Source organism: Chlorocebus sabaeus, chromosome 13, assembly GCF_047675955.1.
Source record: "Chlorocebus sabaeus isolate Y175 chromosome 13, mChlSab1.0.hap1, whole genome shotgun sequence".
NCBI lineage: Eukaryota > Metazoa > Chordata > Mammalia > Primates > Cercopithecidae > Chlorocebus > Chlorocebus sabaeus.
This window is the reverse complement of record NC_132916.1, coordinates 62,690,785-62,716,791: the sequence shown is the minus strand read 5'-3', so window position 1 is coordinate 62,716,791 and position 26,007 is coordinate 62,690,785. Positions and strand designations below refer to the sequence as shown.

The following is a 26,007-nucleotide window of genomic DNA, read 5'->3' as shown; positions in this document are numbered from 1 at the left end:
TTTTAGAGTGTGAAAGCTACCACATTAGACTATAGGATTTCATCGTTGGAGAAATAAGGGTTACTGTTGTAGAACACAATGAAATACAAAGTTCATTATAGCTCTGATTTCTCCCTGTCCACTCTGCAGCTCTGCTGCTTTTCCATGGAATCCTTCCATCAGCAGCTTCACAACTGATGAAGTGAGAGTCACACACTCCTCTAATATAATGCCAGCCACACAGACTACAAAAACAATCAGGAAAAATGTTTGCCTTCCTAATCCTCACCTTGCCCCTCAACAACCCAATGTTACAATATCCATTTTTATATGACAATTAACACTACAGCCATTTTTCATTAGATTCATCCTTTGACAGATGGATAAATTACCCAACTGTGTTACATCCAGTTGGGTGGCTGTAACTTTGTCACTGTTATTTTATTGTCAGCTTGTCACAATTACAAGACAAACACTGTGGTGCAGTCAATTAGTGCAGGAATAGCTGATTTTTTTTTCTTTTTTTTATTTATTTATTATTATTATACTTTAAGTTGTAGGGTACATGTGCATAACGTGCAGGTTTGTTACATATGTATACTTGTGCCATGTTGCTGTGCTGCACCCATCAACTCGTCATTTACATCAGGTATAACTCCCAATGCAATCCCTCCCCTCTCCCCCCTCCCCATGATAGGCCCCGGTGTGTGATGTTCCCCTTCCCGAGTCCAAGTGATCTCATTGTTCAGTTCCCACCTGTGAGTGAGAACATGCGGTGTTTGGTTTTCTGTTCTTGTGATAGTTTGCTAAGAATGATGGTTTCCAGCTGCATCCATGTCCCTACAAAGGACACAAACTCATCCTTTTTTATGGCTGCATAGTATTCCATGGTGTATATGTGCCACATTTTCTTAATCCAATCTGTCACTGATGGACATTTGGGTTGATTCCAAGACTTTGCTATTGTGAATAGTGCTGCAATAATCATACGTGTGCATGTGTCTTTATAGCAGCTTAATTTATAATCCTTTGGGTATATACCCAGTAATGGGATGGCTGGGTCATATGGTACATCCTTCTAATTCTGTTTCTTTTATTCAATGTTAACCAGTTTAAGAGCTTAGAAAAATTAAACGGAAGCATGAAGATAGAGTGAGAAGTAGCAACCAAGGGCAAATGGTATGCTAACAGAAGCAGCACAGAACTTCATCTGCAAACCCTTGAAACAATCAAATTTCCACCAGGATTAATCCACTGTGAAAGAACTTTCCACTTGAATTTGGAGTCAGATTGGCCAATGAAAGAGCATAATAGCAGGGAACAAGCATGGGGGTCCAAAAGTCTTACAGCCTAATAGTCCAGGGAAGAGGAAATATATCCTGTAGCTATGGGCTGAAAATGTACAAGTATTTACACATTACTCACCAAGGGCACCCAACAAGATTGGATGCCATGTCCAGCAGCAACAAGGACCCTTTTGGAAATCCTCAACCTGTTGACCCTTGGAAAGCAGCAATATGTTCGCCTATCTATATTACTCTGCCATCTGCAGTATTAGCCCTTGAAATCCTTATTCCACTCTCTCACCTGCTTATACATTCACATGACTGATACTGTTGACCTCAGCCAGGTTGCTGACAAATGCTAGGATTTCCAGGTTGCACCACCACCAGGGCCATCACCACCATGCAAGCCATGGTCACCAAGCAGGACTGGTAGATGAAGGTGGTTCAACTAGGTTTTGGCTGAGTTGAAAAATATGAGTGGTTAGTAGAAAGAACGTGGGCTGTGGAATCACATACATGTGAATTCAAATGCTAAGCACTGATAAGTTTTGTAGTCTCAATCGAAATACTAAAATCTGTGGGCCTTAACTCCCTTATCCATAAAAAGGGCATTTTAAGACCAATCCTGCAGAGTTGGAGTACAATATATAGATAATATGTAGTATAACATATGTATCAGAGGTTGTCAAACTTTTTTGGTAAAGAGCCCCATAATAAATATTTTAGACCATGCACTCCAAATGGTCTCTGTCGTAACTATTCAACTCTGCTAAAGCACAAAAGCAGTCACAGACAATTAGTAAATCAATGAGTATGACTATGTTCCAATAAAACTTTATTTACAAAAACAGGCAAAAAGCCAGAGTTGGCTTACAGGCTGTAGTTTGTCCAGCACTGATATAGACAAAGTGCCCAACACAGATCATGATCTTCCGCATGCAGATCAAAAACAATTTTTCTTTTTTTTTTTTTTTGAGACGGAGTTTTGTTCCTGTTGCCCAGGTTGCAGTGCAATGGCGTGATCTCAGCTCGCTGCAATCTCTGCCTCCTGGGTTCAAGCGATTCTCCTGCCTCAGCCTCCCAAGTAGCTGGGATTACAGGTGCCCACCACCACACCCAACTCATTTTTTGTATTTTTAGTAGAGATGGGGTTTCACCATGTTGGCCAGGCTGGTCTTGAACTCCTGACCTCAGGTGATCCACCCACCTTGGCCTCCCAAAGTGCTGGGATTACAGGCGTAAGCCACCACGCCTGGCCTCAAATCTTTTTATGTACCCAGAAAGATTTTGCACAGGACAGGGGCTAACTGTCCTGGGAAGGTCATAGCAGAGGCAAGCACAGCATCAAGATCTCCCTTAGAAAATGAATGCATTGCCTGGACACCATGGCTCATGCCTGTAATCCCAGCATTTTGGGAGTCCAAGGTGGGCAGATCACGAGGTCACGCGATAGAGACCATCCTGGCCAACATGGTGAAACCCCATCTCTACTAAAAATACAAAAAAATCAGCCGGGTGTGGTGGCGTGTGCCTGTAGTCCCAGCTACACAGGAGGCTGAGGCAGGAGAATCACTTGAACGTGGGAGGCAGCGGTTGCAGTGAGCCAAGATCACGCCACTGTACTCCAGCCTGGCAGCAGAATGAGACTCCGTCTAAAAGAAAAGAAAAGAAATGTATTGGGGAAATATCACTATAGACAAAAATTTCATCTGGATATTAAACCAAAGCACTCCATCATTCAACCATTTATCCAATCATCATCCATTCAAACATTTGAGTGCCTCCTGTGTGCCAGGCAGCATGCTGAGAGCTAGGGAAGGGCCAGCAAGGAACGGGTCACAACAGGTACCTGCTTTCATTAGTATTCATGGGACAAAGAGAGAAAAAAGAAAATTAGCACTTACTATTTATCTCATCTTAACTGTCACTACAACCTTCTTACCCTTATTCTAAATTTGAGAAAATTGAGGTTTGGAAAGGTTTTGTAGCCTGCCCAAGGCCACACAGTTAAAATGTGTTGCAGACAACTCAAACCCAAATTCATCTGACTCCCAAGACCAAGTTCCTTTCATCCTCTTTGGTCTCATAAGATCAGAGCAAAACTAGAATAGATGTGCTTCTTAACCTGTTTTAGTTCTTACACACACACACACACACACACACACACTCACACACAAAATCTGGCAAAGGACCCTCTTCCTAGAGGAGGGTGCCTATCATTCCATAATCCTCAGGTCCCCAAACCTCAATTCTACATGGATCCCAAGTTAGGAGTCTCTGTCCTTTATGGTAAAGAACTCTGCTCAACATTCAAGGTCTGTATCAGAGAAGAGGGTAGTATAACCTGGCTGGAGTTCTGCTAGGACGGCCTTTGAAGAGATGCTACACTGAGCCCTGGGTAGCTATGTTTGTGTGTGTGCGTGTGTGTGTGTGTGTGTGTAGGTTACTATAAACATTTTATAGTAAATAAAATTCTATTGTTGAAATTGAGGACCAATATTTTAAGAAAATGTCTACAATGTTAATAGTGCTGTTTATTGCAAAGTAGTTGCTTCTGACCCTATCTTCAACAACAAAATAGATATTTACTTAAAATGAAATGCTTAAAAACAGGGTTTTTTGCTAGTAAATACTAGTAAGAACAAAAGTGTACCCACCAGTCTCATGCTTTTAAACAGCTAACAAAAAATCAACATGAATGAGAACAATTTACTGTAGTAGTAACACGGTTGGTAACAGGGCCATAATAATCTGTATCCAAGGCCTCTCATTGCCTCAGACCCAGCAGCCCCTAGAGTAGTACCACAAGCCTCAGATCCTGACTTCAATTGGAAATGAACCCATGTGCAAAAGAAGGAAATTCATGGGGCATAACTAATTTTGCTGCTTGCTCTGTGATATCATAAAAACCCTCCTACCTTCATTTTTTTCTAAAAGTGATTTTAATGAAAGAGAAAACAGGCCTGTTAATTGGGTCTCAGGATGAAATTTATAATGAAAATGCAACATGGCACACACTCAATCCCCTTTGCACACACTGTACTGGAATAAATCATCTTTTGATCTTTCTAGATGCTGCCTCATTGGGAAAAGGGCATGGCAAAAACCAACATTCGATTACATTAAGCGATTATTTTTAATGCAGAGGCACGTGCAAATTTATTCTTGCCTAATTAAATAAAGGCAGTGGCCCCAGGTTTCATGTCCTGACATGCCATTATTTCTTAAAGAAGAATAATTAGCAGTGCTGCATATGCATGAGGAAGGCATCATCCACACTGTGATGCTGCATCTGGTCATGAAGAAGAGACTGAACCTATTTCCTTAACTACATTGTCATGGTTAACAGACCAGCTTTATTAGGCTGACAGGTAACAATGGACAAAGGGAAATTAAAATAAGTGAACAAAGGAAGTTAGGATTTACCAATAATTATCTTTCAATACAACCACAAACGTGAACTTTAAAAAAATTGTTTGTAAGTTATTGGGGTACAGGTGGTATTTGGTTACAAGAGCAAGTTCTTTAGCGGTGATTTGTGAGATCCTGGTGCACCCAACACCCAAGAAGTATACACTGCACCATATTTGTTGTCTTTTATCCCTCAACCCCCTTCCACTCTTCCCTGCAAGTCCCCAAAGTCCATTGTATCATTCTTATGCCTTTGCATCATCATAGCTTAGCTCCCACATATCAGTGAGAACATACGATGTTTGGTTTTCCATTCCTGAGTTACATCACTTAGAATAATAGTCTCCAGTCTCATCCAGGTCATTGCAAATGCTGTTAATTCATTCCTTTTATGGGTGAGTAGTATTCCATTGTATGTATGTATATATATACACATCACATTTTCTTTATCCACTCACTGATTAGTGGGCATTTGGGTTGGTTCCACCATTTTGCAATTGTGAATTGTGCTGCTATAAACGTGTGTACAGATATCTTTTTCAAATAATGACTTCTTTTCCTCTGAGTAGATACTCAGTAGTGGGATTGCATGATCAAATGATAGTTCTACTTTTAGCTCCTCAAGGAATCTCCACACTGTTTTCCATAGTGGCTGTATGAGTTTACATTCCCACCAGCAGTGTAGAAGTGTTCCCTGATCACCACATCCACAAAAAACATCTACTGTTTTTTTTTTATTTTTTGATTATGGCCATTCTTGCAGGAGTAAGGTGGTGTTGCAATGTGGTTTTGATTTGCATTTCCCTGATCATTAGTGATGGTGAGCATTTTTTTCATACGTTTGTCGGCCATTTGTATAGCTTCTTTTGAGAACTGTCTACTCAAGTCCTTAGCCCACTTTTTCATGGGATTGCTTTTTTCTTACTGATTTGAGTTCACTGTAGATTCTGGATATTAGTCCTTTGTCAGATGTATAGATTGTGAAGATTTTCTCGCACTCTGTGGGTTGTCTGTTTATTCTGCTGACAGTTCCTTTCACCATGCAAAAGCACTTTAGTTTAATTAGGTCTCAGCTATTTATCTTTGTTTTTATTGCATTTGCTTTTGGGTTTTTGGTCATGAAATCCTTGCCTAAGCCAATGTCTAGAAGGGGTTTTCCAATGTTATATTCTAGAATTTTTACAGTTTCAGGTCTTACATTTAAGTCCTTAATCCATCTTGAGCTGATTTTTGTATAAGGTGAGAGATGAGGATTCAGTTTCATTCTCCTATATGTGGCTAGCCAATTATCCCAGCATCATTTGTTGAAAAGGGTGTCCTTTCCCCACTATGTTTTTGTTTGCTTTGTTGAAGATCAGTTGGCTGTAAGTACTTGGGTTTATTTCTGGGTTCTCTATTCTGTTCCATTGGTCTATGTGCCTATTTTTAGAGCAGTACCACACTGTTTTGGTGACTATGGCCTTATAGTACAGTTTGAAATCAGGTAGTGTGATGCCTCCAGATTTGTTCTTTTTGCTTAGTCTTGCTTTGGCTATGCAGGCTCTTTTTTGGTTCCATATGAACTTTAGAATTGTTTCTTGTAACTCTGAAGAATGATGGTGGTGTTTTTATGGGGATTGTGTTGAATTTATAGATTGTTTTTGGTAGTATGGTCATGATCAAGTGGATTTCATACCAGGGATGCAGGGATCGTTTAACATATGCAAATCAATAAATGTGATACACCACATAAACAGAATTAAAAACAAAAATCACACGATCATCTCAGTAGAGCAGAAAAAGCATTCGACAAAATCCAGCATCCCTTTATGATTAAAACCCTCAGCAAAATTGGCATACAGGGGACATACCTTAATATAATAAAAGCCATCTATGACAAACCCACAGCCAACATAATACTGAATGGGGAAAAGTTGAAAGCATTCCCTCTGAGAACAGGAACAAGACAAGGATGCCCACTCTCACTACTTCTCTTCAACATAGTACTGAAAATCCTAGCTAGAGCTATCAGACAAGAGAAAGAAATAAAGGGCATCCAAATCAGTAAAGAGGAAGTCAAACTGTCTCTATTTGCTGATGGTATGATTGTTTACCTTGAAAACCCTAAGGACTCCTCCAGAAAACTCCTAGAACTAATAAAAGAATTCAGTAAAGTTTCCGAATACAAGATTAATGTACACAAATCAGTAGCTCTTCTATACACCAACAGCAACCAAGTGGAGAATCAAATCAAGAACTCAATCCTTTTTAAAATAGCTGCAAAAAATAAAACACTTAGGAATATACCCAACAAAGGAGTTGAAAGATCTCTACAAGGAAAACTACAAAACACTGCTGAAAGAAATCATAGATGACACAAACAAATGGAAACACATTCCATGCTCATGGATGGGTAGAATCAATAAAGGGAAAACGTGAACTTTAAGTAACCCCAAATACGTTCCTGAATGTTAGGCTGATTCCTCTTTGATGCTCTGGGTGAGAAGAGGCATGAAGATATCTAACATTTCTGAGGTCTGTTTATACTCTAAAATTCTAGGATTCTGTGATCTAAGCCATTTATCAAATAACTGAATTTCTTCACATCCTAATCATAGCTCTGGTTGAAATGGCTTAGATGTGGCTTACAAAGTAACATGCTACACATGTTCCTATTTACTATTTAATTATAACTTTTGAAGGTAGATATCTAATTGTCAACCAAACTGAAACTAAGAGAGATTAGGTTACTTGTCCAAGGTCATATGTTTGCAAATGACAGAGCGAGATTCAGACTTAGACCATCTCTTTTCTTTTTTAAAAATATTAAATAGACACAGGGTTTCACTATGTTGCCCAGGCTGGTCTCAAACTCCTGGCCTCAAATGATCCTCCCACCTCAGCCTTCCAAAGTGCTGGGATTACAGGCATGGGCTGTCGTGCCTAGGCTAGACCATTTGTTTTGAAAATCTATGTCCTCAAACCTACGCCATAACGTCTATGCGGATAGCCAGCTCCCACCAACTATGTGTAAGGCACACTGCTTTAAAGTGGTAATTCAAAGGTCCACTATGTTAAGAATGGGGACAGGCATCAAAGAAATAACGTGAACTCTCTTATTTCGAGTGGTAATTCGTGAAGCAATGCATTATGTTGACAGTTGGTATGTAATTAGGAGAAGGTGTAGGCAGTCTGGATATGTGGAAAAAATTTGGCTTTGGAACTAGCTGCTGAGTTCAAGCCACACAGCCAGCACCTTTCCTGGTAGTCATGCCATTTCCTAATTTGCATACGAAAGGCTTCTACCCTCACTGTTGTGACATTCGGGTTGTTATTATTCATGTTAATGAATATGTGTCCTTTACATTTAAACAGTTTATACCAACATTGATTGATTTTCATTGATTAAGCTTTTGCCAGGGCCAATTCCATTGGCCCAACTGGAACTAAATTGGTTCCTTAATTGATTTTCTCTACAGTGCAGTTCAAATATATTTCCATTTCATTTCTATTTTAATGAAATTATTTTTATCAGTAGCAATCCTTTTCTATTTCAAAACAAAGTTTGGATTCACCCATCAGGCACTGTTTCAGGCCCTAGGGATATAGTTGTGAACATAAAATCCCTTTTCTCCTGCAGGCTTTCAAGATTTTTAGCAAGCCTATCGCAATTATTAAGTTGAGCATATGAAACTGGCATTTATATAGGTCAGAAGAGGTTGAATATTGGCAATTTCATATGATTCAATCTAGTAGAAATAATTCTAAATAACATAAAATGGTTATGCCTATACTTTACCTCAAGATATCAAATTTTATTGTCCATGATTTTCTTATAAAAAGCACATATGTATATGAGAAAAATCCAAAGAAGCAGAATAAAAAACAAACATTAATATATAGCAATGCAAATCAATTAGAGCATTATTTAAGAAAGAGCTCAGCTGAATGTTGGCAGTGCGTATTTCCAGATAGTGGCATGGGAGAATTTTTTCTTTTTTTATACTTTCCATTTGTACCAATTTAATATAATAACTCTAGAGTATACTTGCATAATCTAAAGAAAATACTCTTTAAGCTTGACTGATGTAAGGAGAGTGGCAGTTGAGTCACGGAAGTGCCATTATTAAACCTTTCAGCATGCCAGTCACCGTGCTAAGAGCTCAGGCACTTGATCCCAGTAACTCTCACAACCACTCAATAAGGAGGGACAAATACAGTCATGTGCTGCACGATGGTGTTTCCATCAACGACAGACCACGGTGGTCCCGTAATCACCTGGGAGGTTTCCTATCATAGCTGCCCTAACATCATGCAACACTATACTCACATGTTTGTGATGATGCCAGTGTAAACAAATCAACTGTGCCACCAGTTGTACAAAAGCATAGCACATACAATTAGGTACAGTACATCACACTTGATAATAATAAACAACCATGTTACTCGTTTATATATTTTCTATATTTTTATCATTATTTTAGAGCATACTCCTTCCACTTACAAATAAAAAAGTTAACTGTAAAATGGTCTCAGGCAGGTCCTTCTGGAGGTATTCCAGAAGGCGGCATTGGTATCATAGGAGATGACAGACAGCTCCTGACCCTGAAGACCTTCCAGTGGGACAAGATGTGGAGGTGGAAGACAGTGACATTGATGATCCTGACCCTGTGTAGGTCTAGGCTAATGTGGGTTTGTGTCTTAGTTCTTAACAAAAAGTTTAAAAATTTAAAAATAAATTAAAGCTTAAAGGCTGGGTGTGGTGGCTCATGCCTGTAATCCCAGCACTTTGGGAAGCTGAGGCAAGTGCATCACCTGAGGTCAGGAGTTCGAGACCAGCCTGACCAACATGGAGAAACCCTATCTCTACTAAAAATACAAAATTAGCCAGGCGTGGTGGTGCATGCCAGTAATCCCAGCTACTTCGAGGCTGAGGCAGGAGAATCATTTGAACCCAGGAGGCAGAGGTTGCGGTGAGCCGAGATCACACCACCGCACTCCAGCCTGGGCAACAAGAGGAAAACTCCATCTCAAAAAAATAAAAAAATAAAAATAAAAGTAAAATAAAGCTTATAGAATAAGGATATAAAGTATTTTTATACAACTGACAATCTGTGTCTTAAGCAAAGTGTTACTTCAAAGAATCAAAAAGTTCAAAAATTAAAAAGTTTATAAGATAAAAAAGTCACAGTAAGCCAAAGTTAACTTATTATTGAAGAAAGAACATTTAAAAAATAAATTTAGCGTAGCCTAAGTGTACAGTGTTTATAAAGGCTACAGCAGTGTACAATAATGTCCTCGGCATTCCAATTCACTCACCACGTTCTCTCTCACTGACTCACTCAGAGCAACGTCCAGTCCTGCAAACTCCATTCATGGTAAGTGCCCTACACAGGTGCACCATTTTTTACCTTCCATATCTCATTTTCACTGCACCCTTTCTATGTTTAGTTACACAAACACTTTCCATTGCGTTACAATTGCCTACAATATTCACGCAGTAACATGCTGCACAGCCTGCCTGGGAGCAACAGGCCTATAGCCCAGGTGTATGGTAGACTGTACCTCTAGGTTTCTGTACGAACACTCTTTGGGGTTTGTATAATAATGAACTTGCCTAATGACACATTTCTTAGGACCTATCCCCATCATTAAGCCATGCATGATGGTATTATTGGCATTTACTGATGAGGGATGGAGGGGAAGAGAAAAAAATCACTCCTGGACAAGAGGTAGGGCAGGCACTGGCCCCTGAGCTCATGCCTTGGCACATGAGACCTTAATGGTTACCATTTGTCAATCTCAAACTACATTCCAAGAACGAGGTTAAACATTTTACATACAGTAAGCCAGTGAAGATTTTTTTTTTTTTTTACCAAGACACTCCTTTCTTTCTGTCCATTGTCAATCCATTTTAATATTTCCTCACATTATCTCCTACATGTCAATTTTACAACTTCCCGCTGTGAAATGCTATAAGCTGCTCCTCACCCCCATAGACACACTTAATTCCTCACAGGGCCACTTCTTATGGCACTGTGGAAAATGTCTGCTCTTTAAGGTTTTCATAAGAAGCACTTTGTCAATATATATAAAGAAATTAAAATATTGGTATGCCTTTAACTAGGGTTTCTTCTGCTAGGAGCCTTTTCTAAGAAAATAACCATAGATGTAGCAAAGTTTTCTATGTAAAGATGTTTACTGTATCTTTATGTATAATGTAACTGAGGTTAAAGAAATCATGGTACATCTATAGAATGGAATAATACATAATCACTAAAAGTATTCTAAAGATTTTTTTGACACAGGAAAATACTTTGAAAATGTTATGCAAAAATATGAGACTGTCATGCAGATTATATACCATATATGGTTGTCCTCTTGAATAAAAACTTGCACACACATACAGCGCAGGCAGAGGAGGGAGGGAGAGATTGGAAAGAACTTGCCCCCCAACACTTTGCCTTTTGGGAATGTGGATGATTTTGGTTTTATTATTTACATGTTTCTACATTTTAAAGATCTTCAAGAATAAAATATGTTACCTTTAGAATTAGGGAAAAGGTGGCCAGGTGCAGTGGCTCACACCTGCAATCCCAGCACTTTGGGAGGTCGAGGAGGGCAGATCATCTGAGGTCAGGAGTTCAAGACCAGCCTGGTCAACATGGTGAGACCCCCCCCCCCCCCGTCTCTACTAAAAATACAAAAATTAGCTGGGTGTGGTGGCACACACCTGTAGTCCCAGCTACTCAGGAGGCTGAGGCAGGAGCATTGCTTGAACCTGGGAGGCAGAGGTTGCAGTGAGCTGAGAGTGCGCCACTGCACTCCAGCCTGGGAGACAGAGCGAGACTCCATCTTAAAAAAAAAAAAAAGAATTAGGGAAAAGGTGAAGTTAGCCTGAGCCTACAAGTACATACACATGCTCTCCCTTTCCTTCAAAGTTTTATGGCCTGAACACTGAATGCCTGTTTCCCTTAATGGCCTCAAAGTCATTCTTCCTGAATTCCTCTGTGCTAACTTCATCTCCTCTATCCAGTCACCAACCTTTCCAACTTATCAATAACTGAGCCATATTCCTGGAATAGCTTCTCTTTTTCTTCCCCCTAAAGAAATGTCCATACCATCTTTCAAACATTTCCTGAATTGTTTCCTCTCCCTAAAGCCTTCTTGACTGAAGTGATCCTAAAATACAGTTACCTTAGCCAAATATGTCATTTAAAATCAGTCTACTTAACCTTGCTTCTTCCTTTCTGTGACATGTTTTCCTACAAGCAAGCTTTCAGCCTTAGAGTGTGGATATACTGACAGCATGAAACATGCCTATGGAAATTGCTCTGCCCTGTCCTGGATCACAGAACACATGCACTTTGTTACTTAATGATTTTTTTCATGATGAAAATGCTCCAGCTGGCAATTTGGAGTTAGCACTCTGCCCAGAATCTCCAGCAGGAGAAGCACCCTTCCGCCAAGGAGTGGCAAATGCAAACAGCAGCAGCAGCAGGTTCCTAACACAAACACTTGAATTTTATGGAACAAGAGAGAAGTAGTGGGAAAACACCATCATCATCTTTTTTTTTTTTTTTTTTTTTTCTTGGCAGAGTCTTGCTCTGTCACCCAGGCTGGAGTGCAGTGGCGTGATCTTGGCTCACTGCAACCTCTGCCTCCCGAGTTCAAGAGATTCTCCTGCCTCAGCCTCCTGAGTAGCTGGGATTACAGGCGCCCACCACCACGCCTGGCTAATTTTTGTACTTTTAGTAGAGACAGGGTTTCACCATGTTGTCCAGGCTGGTCTTGAACTCCTGACCTTAGGTGATCCACCCACTTCCCAAAATGCTGGGATTACAGGTGTGAGCCACCACATCCAGCCCCATTTTTTTTTAATATGCTGATAACCTTTGCAACTGTAGAGCTACCTCTTAAAAAAATGACAACTCTATGGCACAAATATCTTTCAGAAACGTCTATGCAACAAAAGACAGGTAACTTAAAAGCAAAACAAAACTAATAATTTTGAGAAAAAAAGACTGATTTCATATGCTCTTTGAGACTCACTGGCCTATTAAAGCTCACAAATAATGCATAAATAGATGTATTATAATCTCTTATAAATTAAGTGCCATGACTGTAAAATGGTCAACTAAAGTAACAGTTTTCCAGGAAATAAAAATTTCCACGTATGGTGTCAAAATGCCTTATGAAACCAGTCCATTACCAGTTAACACAACAGTCAGAACTAAAATTGGCATTCCTAAATGACTAATAATCCATTTGTGAGAAGTACATAAGAGTTTTAGTAACAAATAGAGCATTTATTTAATAAATATTTATTTGGCCTACTACATGTCTAGGCACCGTGAGAAATATTAGACACATAACGATGAATGAGACACGTGGTTCTTGCCTACATGGAACCCATAGTCTAGAGGAGGTAACAGACATGTGATAATATGGAAACATAGGTACAAGGCAATAAACACTTGTATGAAGGTATACACAACCAACTATAGAAGTATAATGAGAGTAGGAGAGATTTTGTCTAGAAAAATGCAAGTGTCTTCATAAAAAGGTGATACTTATTAGGCCTTGAACTGCAGAAGACAGAATGGAACTTGGTCAGCCCAGTGAAGAAGAGGAAAAGGACATTCCCAGCTGAGATTGTAAATGCAAAGATAGAGAATGGGTTCGTGGAGCAGCCAAAGTCCCACTGTGACCTGATGAGGAGGTCACGGTGAGAAGACTGGTGTGAAATGATTTCACAAGGGAGCTTTGAGTCAGCTTTGGAGGGTCTTGAATACCATTAGGAGAAACTGACTTTCAGCCAGTTGAAAATGAGGAGCTAATGAAAGATTTTTAATCAAAGGAATAATGTAATCTCAGACATTTTCTACCAAATGGAACTCTGGTTACAATGTAGAAAATGAATAGAAAACAGACTATCACAAAAAAAAAAAAAAAAGTTTGGAGTCAAAGTACTCTTGGTCAAATTCAGGCCCTGACAATGGCGACCTGTGTGCTAAGCCTTTCACCTCTTCAACCCTTACTTTCTTAATCTAAAAACATGAAACTAATATTACCTACCTCAAGCAGTGTTAGAATGATCTGATAAGAAGCTATGTTAGTCAAAGTCCTGACTGCCCAGGGCTAGCCTAACATTTATAGTGCTCTGGAGGGCCCCAGCTCTGTCTTGTCCCGCAAGCGGTCTCAGACAGCAACATGGACACCTCAACCTGCAGACCAATCCCAACCCACAATCACTGCAGGTAACTGCTTCATGGCAGCCCTTAGGCCTAGGGATGCACACACTTGTAGCACCATTTGCCTCCTGAAAGATAGAGCCAGGGAACAGACCTCATAGCTGACTTTTTGTTTGGTTGGTTTTTTTTTCTGAGACGGAGTTTTTGCTTTGTTGCCCAGGCTGGAGTCCAATGGTGCGATCTGGGCTCACTGCAACCTCCACTTCCCGGGTTCAAGCTATTCTCCTGCCTCAGCCTCCCAAGTAGCTGGGATTACAGGTGCCTGCCACCACACTTGGCAAATTTTCGTATTTTTAGTAGAGACGAGGTTCTGTCATGTTAGCCAGGCTGGTTTTGAACTCCTGACTTCAGGTCATCCACCTGCCCTGGCCTCCCAAAGTGCTGGAATTACAGACGTGAACCACCTTGCCAGGCCCCAACAGCTGATTTCTGTAAGGAGGCTCAACACAGACGGAGCAGGGAATTCTGAAGTCTTCAGTACCAGAGAGAAAAGGGCAGGCTTTGGGTGGGAACAATTCTATTGTCCTGAGGAGACTGAAAATAAAGCCTGTACAACATAGGTCCAAGGCAGGGTCCCGCCTCACCTAGGTCTCAGGGTAGCACTGACAGTATCTAGCACATTGTAGATGCTCAACACATGCTTGTGATTATGGTGCTCTTTCTGATTATCACAGTTGCCTTATGATAACTTCATTGTTGTCATCATTATTAACCAGAGGCAGGAGAGGCTGGAGGAAGGGCTCCACTCTAATAGAAGGACTCAGCGCTGAAAGTGCATTTAGGTGTCTGCATTCAGGAACGGAAAAAAGGAAAAAGAACCTACAGACAGCATGCAAACGAAGTAGAGAAGCCTGCCTGAAGGAACAGTTTTGAGGAAGTAAGTGGGAAAGATAGCAGCTATATTTTTGTATATTTAGGGTTCAAAGTGCCTTTGGGCATCTAAATGCCAATACATAGCAAGTTGGATGTACTAGCCTGGAGCTAAGGAAAAATTTAGAAGTTATCAATCTATAAGTAGTAGCTGAAAACTTGGAAGTGGATGAAACTTCCAAGGAAATGTACAAGGTGCAGAACAGAAGGATAGAGCTCTGAGAAATCCCCCCAGCCAGTGAGTAGAGAGAATTAATGATGCTGGCAAAGAAGTAGTAGTCAGAAGAGGCTGTGATGCTCAGGAAGATGCCAGAAGGAAGGCTGTCCTTCTAAGATATGCCCATTTAGTACCAGTACCCTCTAGTCATGGACTGCCCACTCTGTGCCAGGTATTCTGACTTGGTGTACATTATCTCATTTAATCTGATCATTAACACACTATGTGATATATACTTATTTCCATGTTATCAATGAGCAGATAGGCTCAGAGATGGTAAGTAACTTGTCCCATGTCACCTAACTACTATGAATTATCAGTTCCCACTAGAAACCTAACTCTACTGTGAAAGTTAGAAAAAACTAGGCACACTTTGGTCACTGCTCAAGAGGAGGTGGCGTGGAAAGGATGAGAAGTGATGTGTGCTGGGAACTTTCTCAGTGAGTTAGCTCATTTAATCCTCACAGGAATTGGGGCAGTGGCCATTATCCTGTCCATTTCACAGTCCAAGACACGAAGCTCCTGGAGTCATGGATCCATGGACAGAGATGGTAAATGGATGAGTCCAGACTCAAACATAAGGATTATAGGACACAAAAGCCTACACCATTTCCACAGCAACGTGTTCTCTCTCCACCACAGGAAGCAAAGGCTAAAGGGGAAAAAGAAAGGACCCCACAACATGGAAACAAGCACCAGCATCCCTGCAGATTAACCAAAGTATTGAAAAGGTTTAATCTTCCAGTTTTCCTACGTTCTTCCCACAAACCACCCAGCACATGGCACCAATGCAATAATCCCCACTTCTCCCAGGAAACACAGCACTGAGAACTGTTTCTGTTCAAATCGCATACTCAGCTATAAAATGGGCAGGCACGCGGGCTCCAGAAGATAGAAAAATCTGTACCCTTCACTCCTTTATTGACATTTTATCTACAGCGATAAAACTTTCAGTATTACACCATTAAATTTAGCCACAGATATAGTAAAAGCTAAGCATCAGACTAGTTTAAATACATGGAAAGGCCAAGGACATTACCGCAAAGCTTCATCTCTGGTGCTGAGATCAGCTGTACCATTGAAGGCTCAGAATCACACGCTCATCAAACACATGCTTGGCACTGTTAAGCCTCATGTCCACTTGGCACATCCATCCATCCTTCCAAATGCCACCCTGCTCCACACTTCTGCTTGCCCTGTTAGCATTCCCAGAGCCCCTCCTGGCAAGGTTAGTGCTTCCTCCACCCCCATGACACAGGATATGATAGCTGGTTACATATAGGTGGTTTTATGAATATCATTAAATAGCTGTGGGGGAACATGTTTATCCTGCTTGGTTCACAATCAACCCGCAACGAACATCCTTGCGAAATCCTCTACCAAGCAAGCAAACTGCCTTTCTAGTATCATGATGGCATACTACACTGTTTACTTTTTTTTGTTTGTTTGTTTTGAGACAGGATTGTCCTGTTGCCCAGGCTAGAGTGCAGTGGCTCAAACATGGTTCACTGCAGCTTCAACCTCCCAGGCTCAAGTGGTCCTCCCACCTCAGTCTCTCAGGTCCCTGAGACTAGAGGGATGTGCCACCATGGCTGGCTAATTTTTTAAAAAGTTGTTTGTAGAGACGAGATTTTTGCCATGTTGCCCGGCTGGTCTCGAACCCCTGGGCTCAAGTGATCCTCCCTCCTCGGCCTCCTGAAGTGCTGAGATTACAGGCATGGGTCACCATTCCCGGCCACATACATTTTAAAAACTGAGACCATAGCTTCAAAAAGAAGATTTCTAGTATTTCATGTTAATTTTCAACCAATTGTTAAAATCATTCCTATAATAAAGGAGACAGTAAAATGACCTTCCTTCCTGCCATGGCACATCAATTTGATGGAATTTTAATGGCCTTAAAATGTTTTTAAAGAACACTTAATGACATTGGAAAAACGTGTTTGATATATTAAGTGAAAATAGCAAGCTTCAAAATATTACATACCATATATCCTAATTTCATTGTATACTCTCAGAAGAAAATAAACCAAATATCAAGATTCATCTTTAGGTCATATGACTTTTGCACCCAGCAGTCACAGGTTAGAGTTTAGATTTTAACAGTTGTTACTGGGTAATCCTGGGCAAGTTATCCTCACAAAGCCTGAATCTCCTCTCTATAAAGTAGGGATGTCTAAAACCTTCTGCATGGTTCCAGTGACATGATGTGTCAATACTTATGTTTCCTAGGCTTTTGAATTTTCTACACTGAGAACCTACTCAGTTCACACCCTGACATTACCTTTTTTTACAAGTGTGTCAACTGTGTATTCTCTTACTTTCTAAATCATTTAAAACAGGTGTTTCCATAGGTCAGCCTGAAACCTTTTTACCTGCTGAAGTTATAGCTCCTGTCCTCTGCTAAAAGCTTTGCAGTACCTTCTCCATAGGCATCGAACATCACTTTCATGCATCCATGTATGAGATAACTCCCCTTAAGTAATTCATTTTGGCAGCAAGCATCAGGCAGAGAACAATGAGGTAAAATTTTATTTTCCCATAAACAGCAACTTCTCCCAGCAGTAATACGTTTGTGGTATTTCAACTACTGAACATCCCCATCGATCCTGTACTGCAAGCACTCTTTAAAAATAGGCCTTGGGCAGAAGCCAAAAAGGTTAGGTGGGTTCCTTACTAGCCGCCTGCTTTAAACATATCACAGACCCTATACCTCCCTCTACCAGCCTGCAGGTCAGCTGACTAAGATCTACATTAACCTGCCCAACAAGTAGCCTCAGGTCTGGCACTATCTGATGTGAGGACAAGACTGTTTCTCAGGATAAATGTCGTATTAAAGGTTGGGTTTCTGTGTGGGCACAACAGGTGCCCTTCAGCCTGTCTGCAACTGCCTTATAGCCTAGTCACCCCGAAGGCAGCTGTATGTATAGCAATACGTTGGCAATCGGCTGCTTTACTGCACTCAGGGTAATAGCAAGTCTACTATATAAATGCATGACCTTTCCAAACGAGACATGTGCTGGAAGAAAAACAAATATGCCCAGTATCTTTTTTTTTTTTTTTAAATGCACAGAAGACAGAAAACAGTAGCAGATTGTTCTCTTAGTGCAATGATTCAAGAGCAAAAGACAGTCAAACTAAGACAGTAAAAGCTGCCTGAGAACTATCCCAGCTGAGGGCATGACAAAGTGACTGTGGAGGACAGGACAGATCCTCCTTACCGGGCGGTGGGCGGGGGGAATCCTAAGTCTGCCTGACATTATTATTCTCGCCATTCATATCTATCAGAGACCACAAACAGCAAATGCAGCACCATCATTTGCAGCAGGAGTGGTTGTAAATGTCCTGCATCCAAACAGAGACTTAGTAAGCTTGCGAAAGTACACACATGGGTGCCCACAAAAATCAGCAAAAGCCAGCTAAGATCCTGGAGGCTGATAAAGATGTTCACATGGAGGAAAAAGGAATTTGTCAATAAACAAATACTCAAGTATTACAAACACTATAATTGTTCTACTCTATTATTTTATAGCAAAATCCTATTATGTAGTTGCCTTTAGCTCAGGTGTTTTTCCTTTCCCTAGATTAAATCCCCACACACGCTCATTTCCCATCCTAGTAGAACTGGGAGAGGTTCCTAAGTTGAGGAAAACTAGGGGTACCTGACTCCCCCACCTACACATACTGCTGGCTCCACTCGATGCCTTTTTGGTAGGGTGACTTGACACACTGTTCACATCAGGTGGATGCTGAGGTGGGCTACGGTGTTTCTCCCAATATGTCGGAAAGCATCAAGACACTCTCTGTCCCAGCCTGAGGAGGCGGAAACACGCCACAGAGGACTGATCCAGGAACTGCACTGAAAGACAGGGTCAGACCAACCTGGGAGAGAAACATTCGGACTCAAGTTTATGGGGCATCACCACTCTTCATGGCCATACCAGGTGGCATTCTCCCCTCCCCAGGCACACACAGGGGCCCAATATTCTTACGCAGGCTGGGCGATACCCAATCGTCCCCTGAGAGCCAGAGCCTTCCTTGCTGGGGTGTCAAGGCAGCTGTGACTACCCACCTGAAAGCCCAGGTGTCTGAGCAAGGAGCCTCACTACTCCAGGCTAAGGAGAAAGACCATAAATGGAGGTCACAGTATCATGAAGGACAATGGGGCCTGTGAAAAGGACTCTGGTCCAACTCCCTCCCATTATTTAGCTCTGAACAGAGGGGATAATCCTGGGCTTGCTACTTGGCTCTCTCCAAAGCTTTGTTTCTACCCAAAATGCTCTAGGAAGTTTCTGACTTTCCCGGCCTCCTTCAAAAGGATGAGAGGGCCAGCTGCTGTGGGTCATGCCTGTAATCCCAGCACTTTGGGAGGCCGAGGCGAGCAGATCACCTGAGGTCAGGAATTCGAGACCAGCCTGATCAACATGGAGAAACCCTATCTCTACGAAAAATACAAAATTAGCCAGGTGTGGTGGTGCACACCTGTAATCCCAGCTACTCAGGAGGCTGAGGCAGGAGAATCTCTTGAACTCAGGAGGTGGAGGTTGCAGTGAGCTGACGCTGCACCATTGCACTCCAGCCTGGGCAACAAGAGTGAAAGTCTGTCTCAAATAAACAAACAAACAAACAAATAAATAAAAGGGATAAGAGGAATAACTCGCGGAGGAGATATGTAAAAGCTTTGAAAGGGACAGTGCAGTGAGAAGAGCAGCAGAGTCTGAGGAAACAGGCCCTTTTCTTTTATCCTGGCTCAGACACTTGTGTTCCCTACAAGTCTCAGTTGTTTTGCTTGCAGGATGGGGATATCGCCACCGCCTCTTCAAATTCTAACAGCCTCCACTTTCAGAAGTGTGGCTGACAGTGTTAGCAGCCTTCTCCTCAGTGACAAGAGTCCAACTTTATTCTGCCCAACAGCATGGTCAACTCCAAGTGGTAGATCAGTATTGGTGTGAGCCTTTCCCAAAAATCCTGTTTTCCACTTTTCCTGCCTCCCTTGTAACCCTGGAAAACTTTTGCTTTACCAACAAAAAGGACCAGACCTGCTTAGTTGGCTCTGCCCTTCTGCCTTTTGTCTTTTTGACTTCTTTCTAGATGGGAATGTGATATCTGAAGCTGCAACAGCCATTTTGTGCATGAAGAGTCAGATAGAATGGAAGGCCAAGAGAATCCTGGAGATACCAGTGCTGAAAGCCGACCTCCAGACAGCCTGTTACGTGAGGAAAATAGCCCCATCTCATTTCAACCACTGCTAGTTAGGCTTTCCCTTACCACTGAATGTATTTGTAAGTCACATACTTCACTAAGGCCTGTTTCCAGAGAAGAGCCAATATTCAGGTAGTGGCATATGTGTCTTCTGTCCCAGTACATTTCCAAAGGATGAAAGGTGAAATCAATAGGAACGACAATTCCTATTCTAACACATCTAAATGACAGATATTCAACCAATATGCACTGAAGAAACAGAATAGTTAAAACAACAATTTTCGGGTCACATCTATATTTGAACCTCTATCATCTGTTAGCTGTGGGACCCCAAGCAAGTGATTTTATCACTCAAGCCTCAATGCCCTTATCATGAAAATGCAGATTATGTTACTACCTATTGTACTTGTTGTAAACAATAAGACAATGCACGCCAAGCCATTGGTATAATTCCTGGCATAGATCAATACTCCTTGGTAACTCTCATTACTGGGGGGTCACTCATGTTGCACCAGAGGCCATGGGTATAAGGATGATGGAGTTCAAGATCTGGATGGGAGATCCTACAAGTAAATCAGTAATTTATGGAGAAAGATCGAGGCTCTAATATGCATCTGCATGCTCAAGGGGTGGAAAGAAACCCAAAGCCCCACCTCTAAGGTCCCATATCTTGTAAACACCACAGATATCTCAGCTCTCCTCCATATTTTATCAAAGTTACCAACCATTTAATTTAAAACTTCAACTCTTTATCTCATACACAAAACAACAGGACAACAAAATGGTCAAAAGACAGCCAGACATGAAGAAAAGAATCCTACCAGCAGATCTTCAGACTGGTTATGGCAGCTGCACATGCCTGGCCTGTCTTCCCTTCTCTGGATCCCTACGGGTCACGATCATTCCTTTAGGGAGGGTGATCAGTTAGGGTGTGTTCAGCTGTAAGTAACAGAAAGTCCAATTCCCTCGGTGGCCTAAACAAGGAGGCAGATTAGTTCCAGGTTCAGGTGATGCAGTGGCCCCTTAACACAGCTAGGAGGCCCTTTCTATCTTTCTTCGGATCCACCATATGTCAGCTTCATTCCCTGGCTTGCTCCTCTCACAGCTGCAAACAGCTATAGCTGCTCCAAGCATCATTTGAATGTGAAACGTTTCGGAGGAAGAAAGAACTTCACTTTCACAAGACTGAGAGGATACCCCTCTCATATTCTGATGCAGAGCAAGCCTGTGGCCAGCCTCCTTGGAAGCACAGGGCTGATAAAGAGGACAGATCCTATACCTAGTCAGGTTCATTGGGGGTAGGGAGCAGTTGGATGTTGGGTAGGCAAACAATGGTTTCTCCATTGGAAAATAATGGAAGGCCTAGAGAATTTACAAATGCAAATAATTACCCCCTAAACTAAGAACACCCCTGTGTATTTTCTGGCTAAAAACAAAACCAAAGCATCATCTTCAGGTAGGTATGTGTTCCTACTGGAAATGTGATGTCCTCTGTCCTACCCATAGCTCCATCAACAGCCACCCTCATCCACGGACTGCCATGACAGAGGCCAGCTCAAAGAAATGTCTTTGAGTCTACAAGTAAAAATGGAAAGAGAACACAATGATAAAGCAACATGAGATTCCAATTCTTTTATTTCAGACACCAGAATTTATTTTAAAGAACACTTAAGACTGCCATAGTCAAGTTTTCCAAGTCTTGCCTGTTCAGGCAGATTTGTTTATAATTCCCAAGGACCAGTTGGGCCCCTTTATATTCACAGGATAAGGAAATAATGCTTCTTAAATCCATAGTCTAATCTGCCCTTTCTGCCCGGTACCCTTGTTTTCCTATCTAAAATCACACTTTGAAACCCAGCACAGGAGGGGGGAAACCTTAATCACACCGCAAACTTCCAGAAAACTGCAAGCCTGTTTACTAGAGTGATATTTCATTCACGACTTTTTGTACATTCTGCAAACTGCTGTCTTCCTTTATATCTTATGTAATCTTCATAAGAACCCAGTAAGGATTACATTGTTTGGGGGGATATTAATTCCATAGCTATGAGGATGGTAGAAGTATGATAAAAGTAGTTATTTTTCATTAAAAGTATGTCATTTATATTAACATGGAATGGGTTTGCTATTATTTTTAATGATTTTAAAAATTTTGTTTTAGTTTCCAATATGGTAAATAGATACAATCCAAATTTTAAATAGAAGCTATGTGGGATAAATAATTTTTAAAAACGTACAGGGTCTTGACACCAAAGAATTTGAGAAGTGCTGCCTCAGTCCACATCAGTAACACACAGAGGGTTCTGAGAGACAGCCCTGTGGGTGGAAGCTGCCCTCCTGCCCCGACACAGGGGAGATACAAAGGGGCAAGGCCCTCCTTTGGACAGACCCAGCATGGACACATGCTGAGCACTCACAGGGGAGGTTGAGGCCACCTCTGTGGCCTGCAGTGGGATCTCTTCAGACCTGTCACACTGGGGAAACAGAGGCACCTCCCTACCTTCCCATTTCCATCTCCATTTATGGAAACTGACGGGCAAAATGATCAGCTCGAGGTCCCAACAGGCATATGTTGAACCAGGACTTGCACGTGTATTATGATGACCTATTTGCTTTCCCTTCAGCAAATGACGAGCTCTTCGAGGGAAGAGAGCATGCCTCCTGTTCCTCACTGCATTTCTGGCATAAACCATGCTGTGTGTTTGGCTGACTCCAAACCCAGGCCACCTGCTCCCCCTTGCCAACTGCCTGATCCACATGAGCCCAGTCCCCACCCTGTCTTCCCACTCTGCATCACTCTCTCCAGACCCCTCCGATAGAGACGCCAACATGCAGAACTGAGCGCAGTGAGGCAATCATCTAGAGCAAACATTCGTAAAAACATCCTCTGTACTGAATGCCTGGGCATGCACACCTTTAACAATTGTTTTCTTTCTTAATCAAACCCTCCTGTTGACTTTAAATTACATCTTTATTTTTACTACCTCTGAAATGCATGAATGCTACCCTCCCCATTTTCAGCAAAGGTCGTGTTGCTGACCTTGTCTTCCACACTCAGCTTTATTTCAGAGTTAGGGGTAAACCCAGCAGCCCTCCCACCTGCTCAGTCCTGGGTGTCCTCTGTGTTCAGCCCTCTCCGTCTGCCCTTCCCAGTCATGGGATCCCTCCTTCTCCCAACCCCCAAGCACGGCTGGGCCCAGTTTCCTGGCTTCTGTCCTACCAACAGCCTCTGAAATAAGCATACAAAACCGCTTTTGTTTTTGAAGGTTTTTCTCCCAGCTGGTAAATACAGAAAAACAAAATAGGATTTATAAAATAAAGCACACCATAGGCAGTTATAGTTTCAGGAAAATAAAAACCATTATTTTACATAGAACAATTCTCTCTGGACTTCATTAAATTGAAAATTAGTGTAGGTCTGCTCTCACTTAAAATATTCTAGAAGGATTCCTTTAGGCCTAAAAATGAGCCCTATCCTAAATCTTCTCTCAGTAATTCTTCAGTTTTGCTCACCTTAACCCTTATTTAAAAAACCATATTAATTGTTACCTGGCCTCTTCCTTTGGTCAAGTTAGCAGAAGGTGGAGAGGTAAGAGTTAGTTATTTAATTGCAAATTACTCAGGTTTCCCCAGTGGGTATTCACATCAGTTCCAGACTACAGTCTCTTTTGTCTTAAAGTTTCCTTCTTCCTTACAGAGAGGTAAAGTCAATTTAAGTCATTTCCTGGCAAAGCTGGATATACACACTAATCTTAATAGCTCTAATAATTCGTGACACTCCCCTCAGTCTGAATATAGGACAACTCTCTTATAAAAGCACTGACTCCTTGGAAATTGCATTTGAAGCTGTTTCAATACAAAGTGGTCTAATCCATAATCCTTTATTGGTAAGTTGCACTTGTGAGTGGGCAATGGCAAAATATAGCAGGTTTTCTAGGAGGTTTTTTCAACAATGGTGCTTCATCAGGTGATTTACTGCATGAAATGTAATTGTATATATCTCAGTTCTTCCCCTAAATTGCAAAAAAAAAAAACAAAAAAAACCACCTTCTGTATTAAGTCAAATAATTGGAGAGCTAATACCCCATAGTGAGTTATGAAGGTGATTTTTGGAGTCCAGCAGCCCTGGTTCTGCTCTGGACTGGCTCAAGGAGCTCAGCCAGCTACATAACCCCTCCAATCAGAGTGTGTCCACTGTCTCACACAGGAGTGCTATCAAGATTAAATGGGAACAGCATACATATAGTACCCAGGAAAGTCTCTGGCACTTGGTAAAGGTTTGAAAATGTTAACTTGTATTCTCATGTGTCCCAAATTTAGATGGGAAATGTGAATTATAAGGCTATTAAACATATTAAGAAGCATTATATTAACGGAGTAGTGGACTATAAAATAGATAAAGGGAGATCTCCTGTATCAAATGTATCAGACTTAGGTTGAAAAAGATACATCAGGGAATTATGTAATTACATAATCCTATTGAAGTATATACAATTCAACTATACATAAATACACAGTAAAATTAAAAATATACAAAAATATAAAATACTTAATAATAAAGGTTTCCAAGAAAACAAAATATGATTCTAGTCTGCACCCACCCTTCTCTCAGAAGAAAAGTCCTAGAGGGTGAAAAAGAAAGATGTAAATACCTCTGTGGAGCTACTGACATCACTAAATTGATGGGCTCAGGTCCCTATCCATCTCTTGGGATCCATTTTTATAATCCATCAATATAAACAATTTCTCAGAGGCACAGTTTGAAATGAAAGCAGAAAATTTGGGACTAAATTGCCTTAAAGGCACAGTTTAACGGTGAAAACAATTCATAGAATAATGCACACTGCAAAAATCCTGCCTTCATTCTATTCAAAAGGGATGAAGAGGCTGGATACAGTGGCTCACACCTATAATCCCAGCACTTTGGGAGGCCGAGATGGGAGGATCACTTGAGGCCAGGAGTTCGAAACCAGCCTGGCCAACACGGCAAAACTCTGTCTCTATTAAAAACACAAAAAAATTAGCTGGGCATGGCAGTAGAGGCCTGTAATTCCAGTTACTCTGGAGGCTGAGGCAGGAGAATTGCTTGAACCCAGGAGACAGAGGTTGCAGTGATCCCAAATCACACCACTGTACTCCAAACTTGGCGACAGAGTAAGTGAGACTCCATCTCAAAAACAAAACAAAACAAAACAAAACCAAAAAAAAGGAATGTAGAGGCCTAAAAAACAAAAATTCATGATTGGATTGTTATATTTTTTTCAGTGGATTTATTTTATGTTTAAAGTCAAGTGTTATAAAGTCATCAACTATTGGTCATAAAGAAAGGATGAGTGGTCACAGTTTGTTTCTGAACATTAATAATTTGTGCACATCCTAAAATACTACTCAAGCCAATATCCCCTACATACTAACTTGGGTGACTTATGCACTCATTTTTTAAGTGGTGACTTCTTTAAGTGATGACTGCATCACTTAAAAAGTGCTTTTAGGTCAGAGCTATTAACAAGGAGAGGCTTTGTAATGGAGAGCTAATTGTCGGTCTTCCTTATCAACGTGAATAGAATGTGGAAACCATTAGGACTGGCTTACAATGGGCAGATGGGGAAGATGGGGACTGGCTTACAACGGGCAGGTAGCCCCACAGAAACAGCTGTCTGTAAGCTAGGAAATAGAATGGTATTATCACTTATATTATGTTAAAAGGAGAAAAGAATATTCTTTGTCTTCCACAGCAGCAGGGAAAGGAAAAAGAGAAACTAGATCTTCAGAGCACCTTGATTTCTAACACAGATTTCAGCAACCTCCA

At 41.2% G+C, this 26,007-nt stretch overlaps 1 protein-coding gene across 1 annotated transcript in view; it reads right to left on the bottom strand.

Moving 5' to 3' along the window:
- The window catches only part of ARFGEF3 (ARFGEF family member 3), a 193,677-nt gene that overhangs the window by 148,557 nt on the left and 19,113 nt on the right, over positions 1–26,007 (bottom strand). The window lies entirely within an intron of this gene.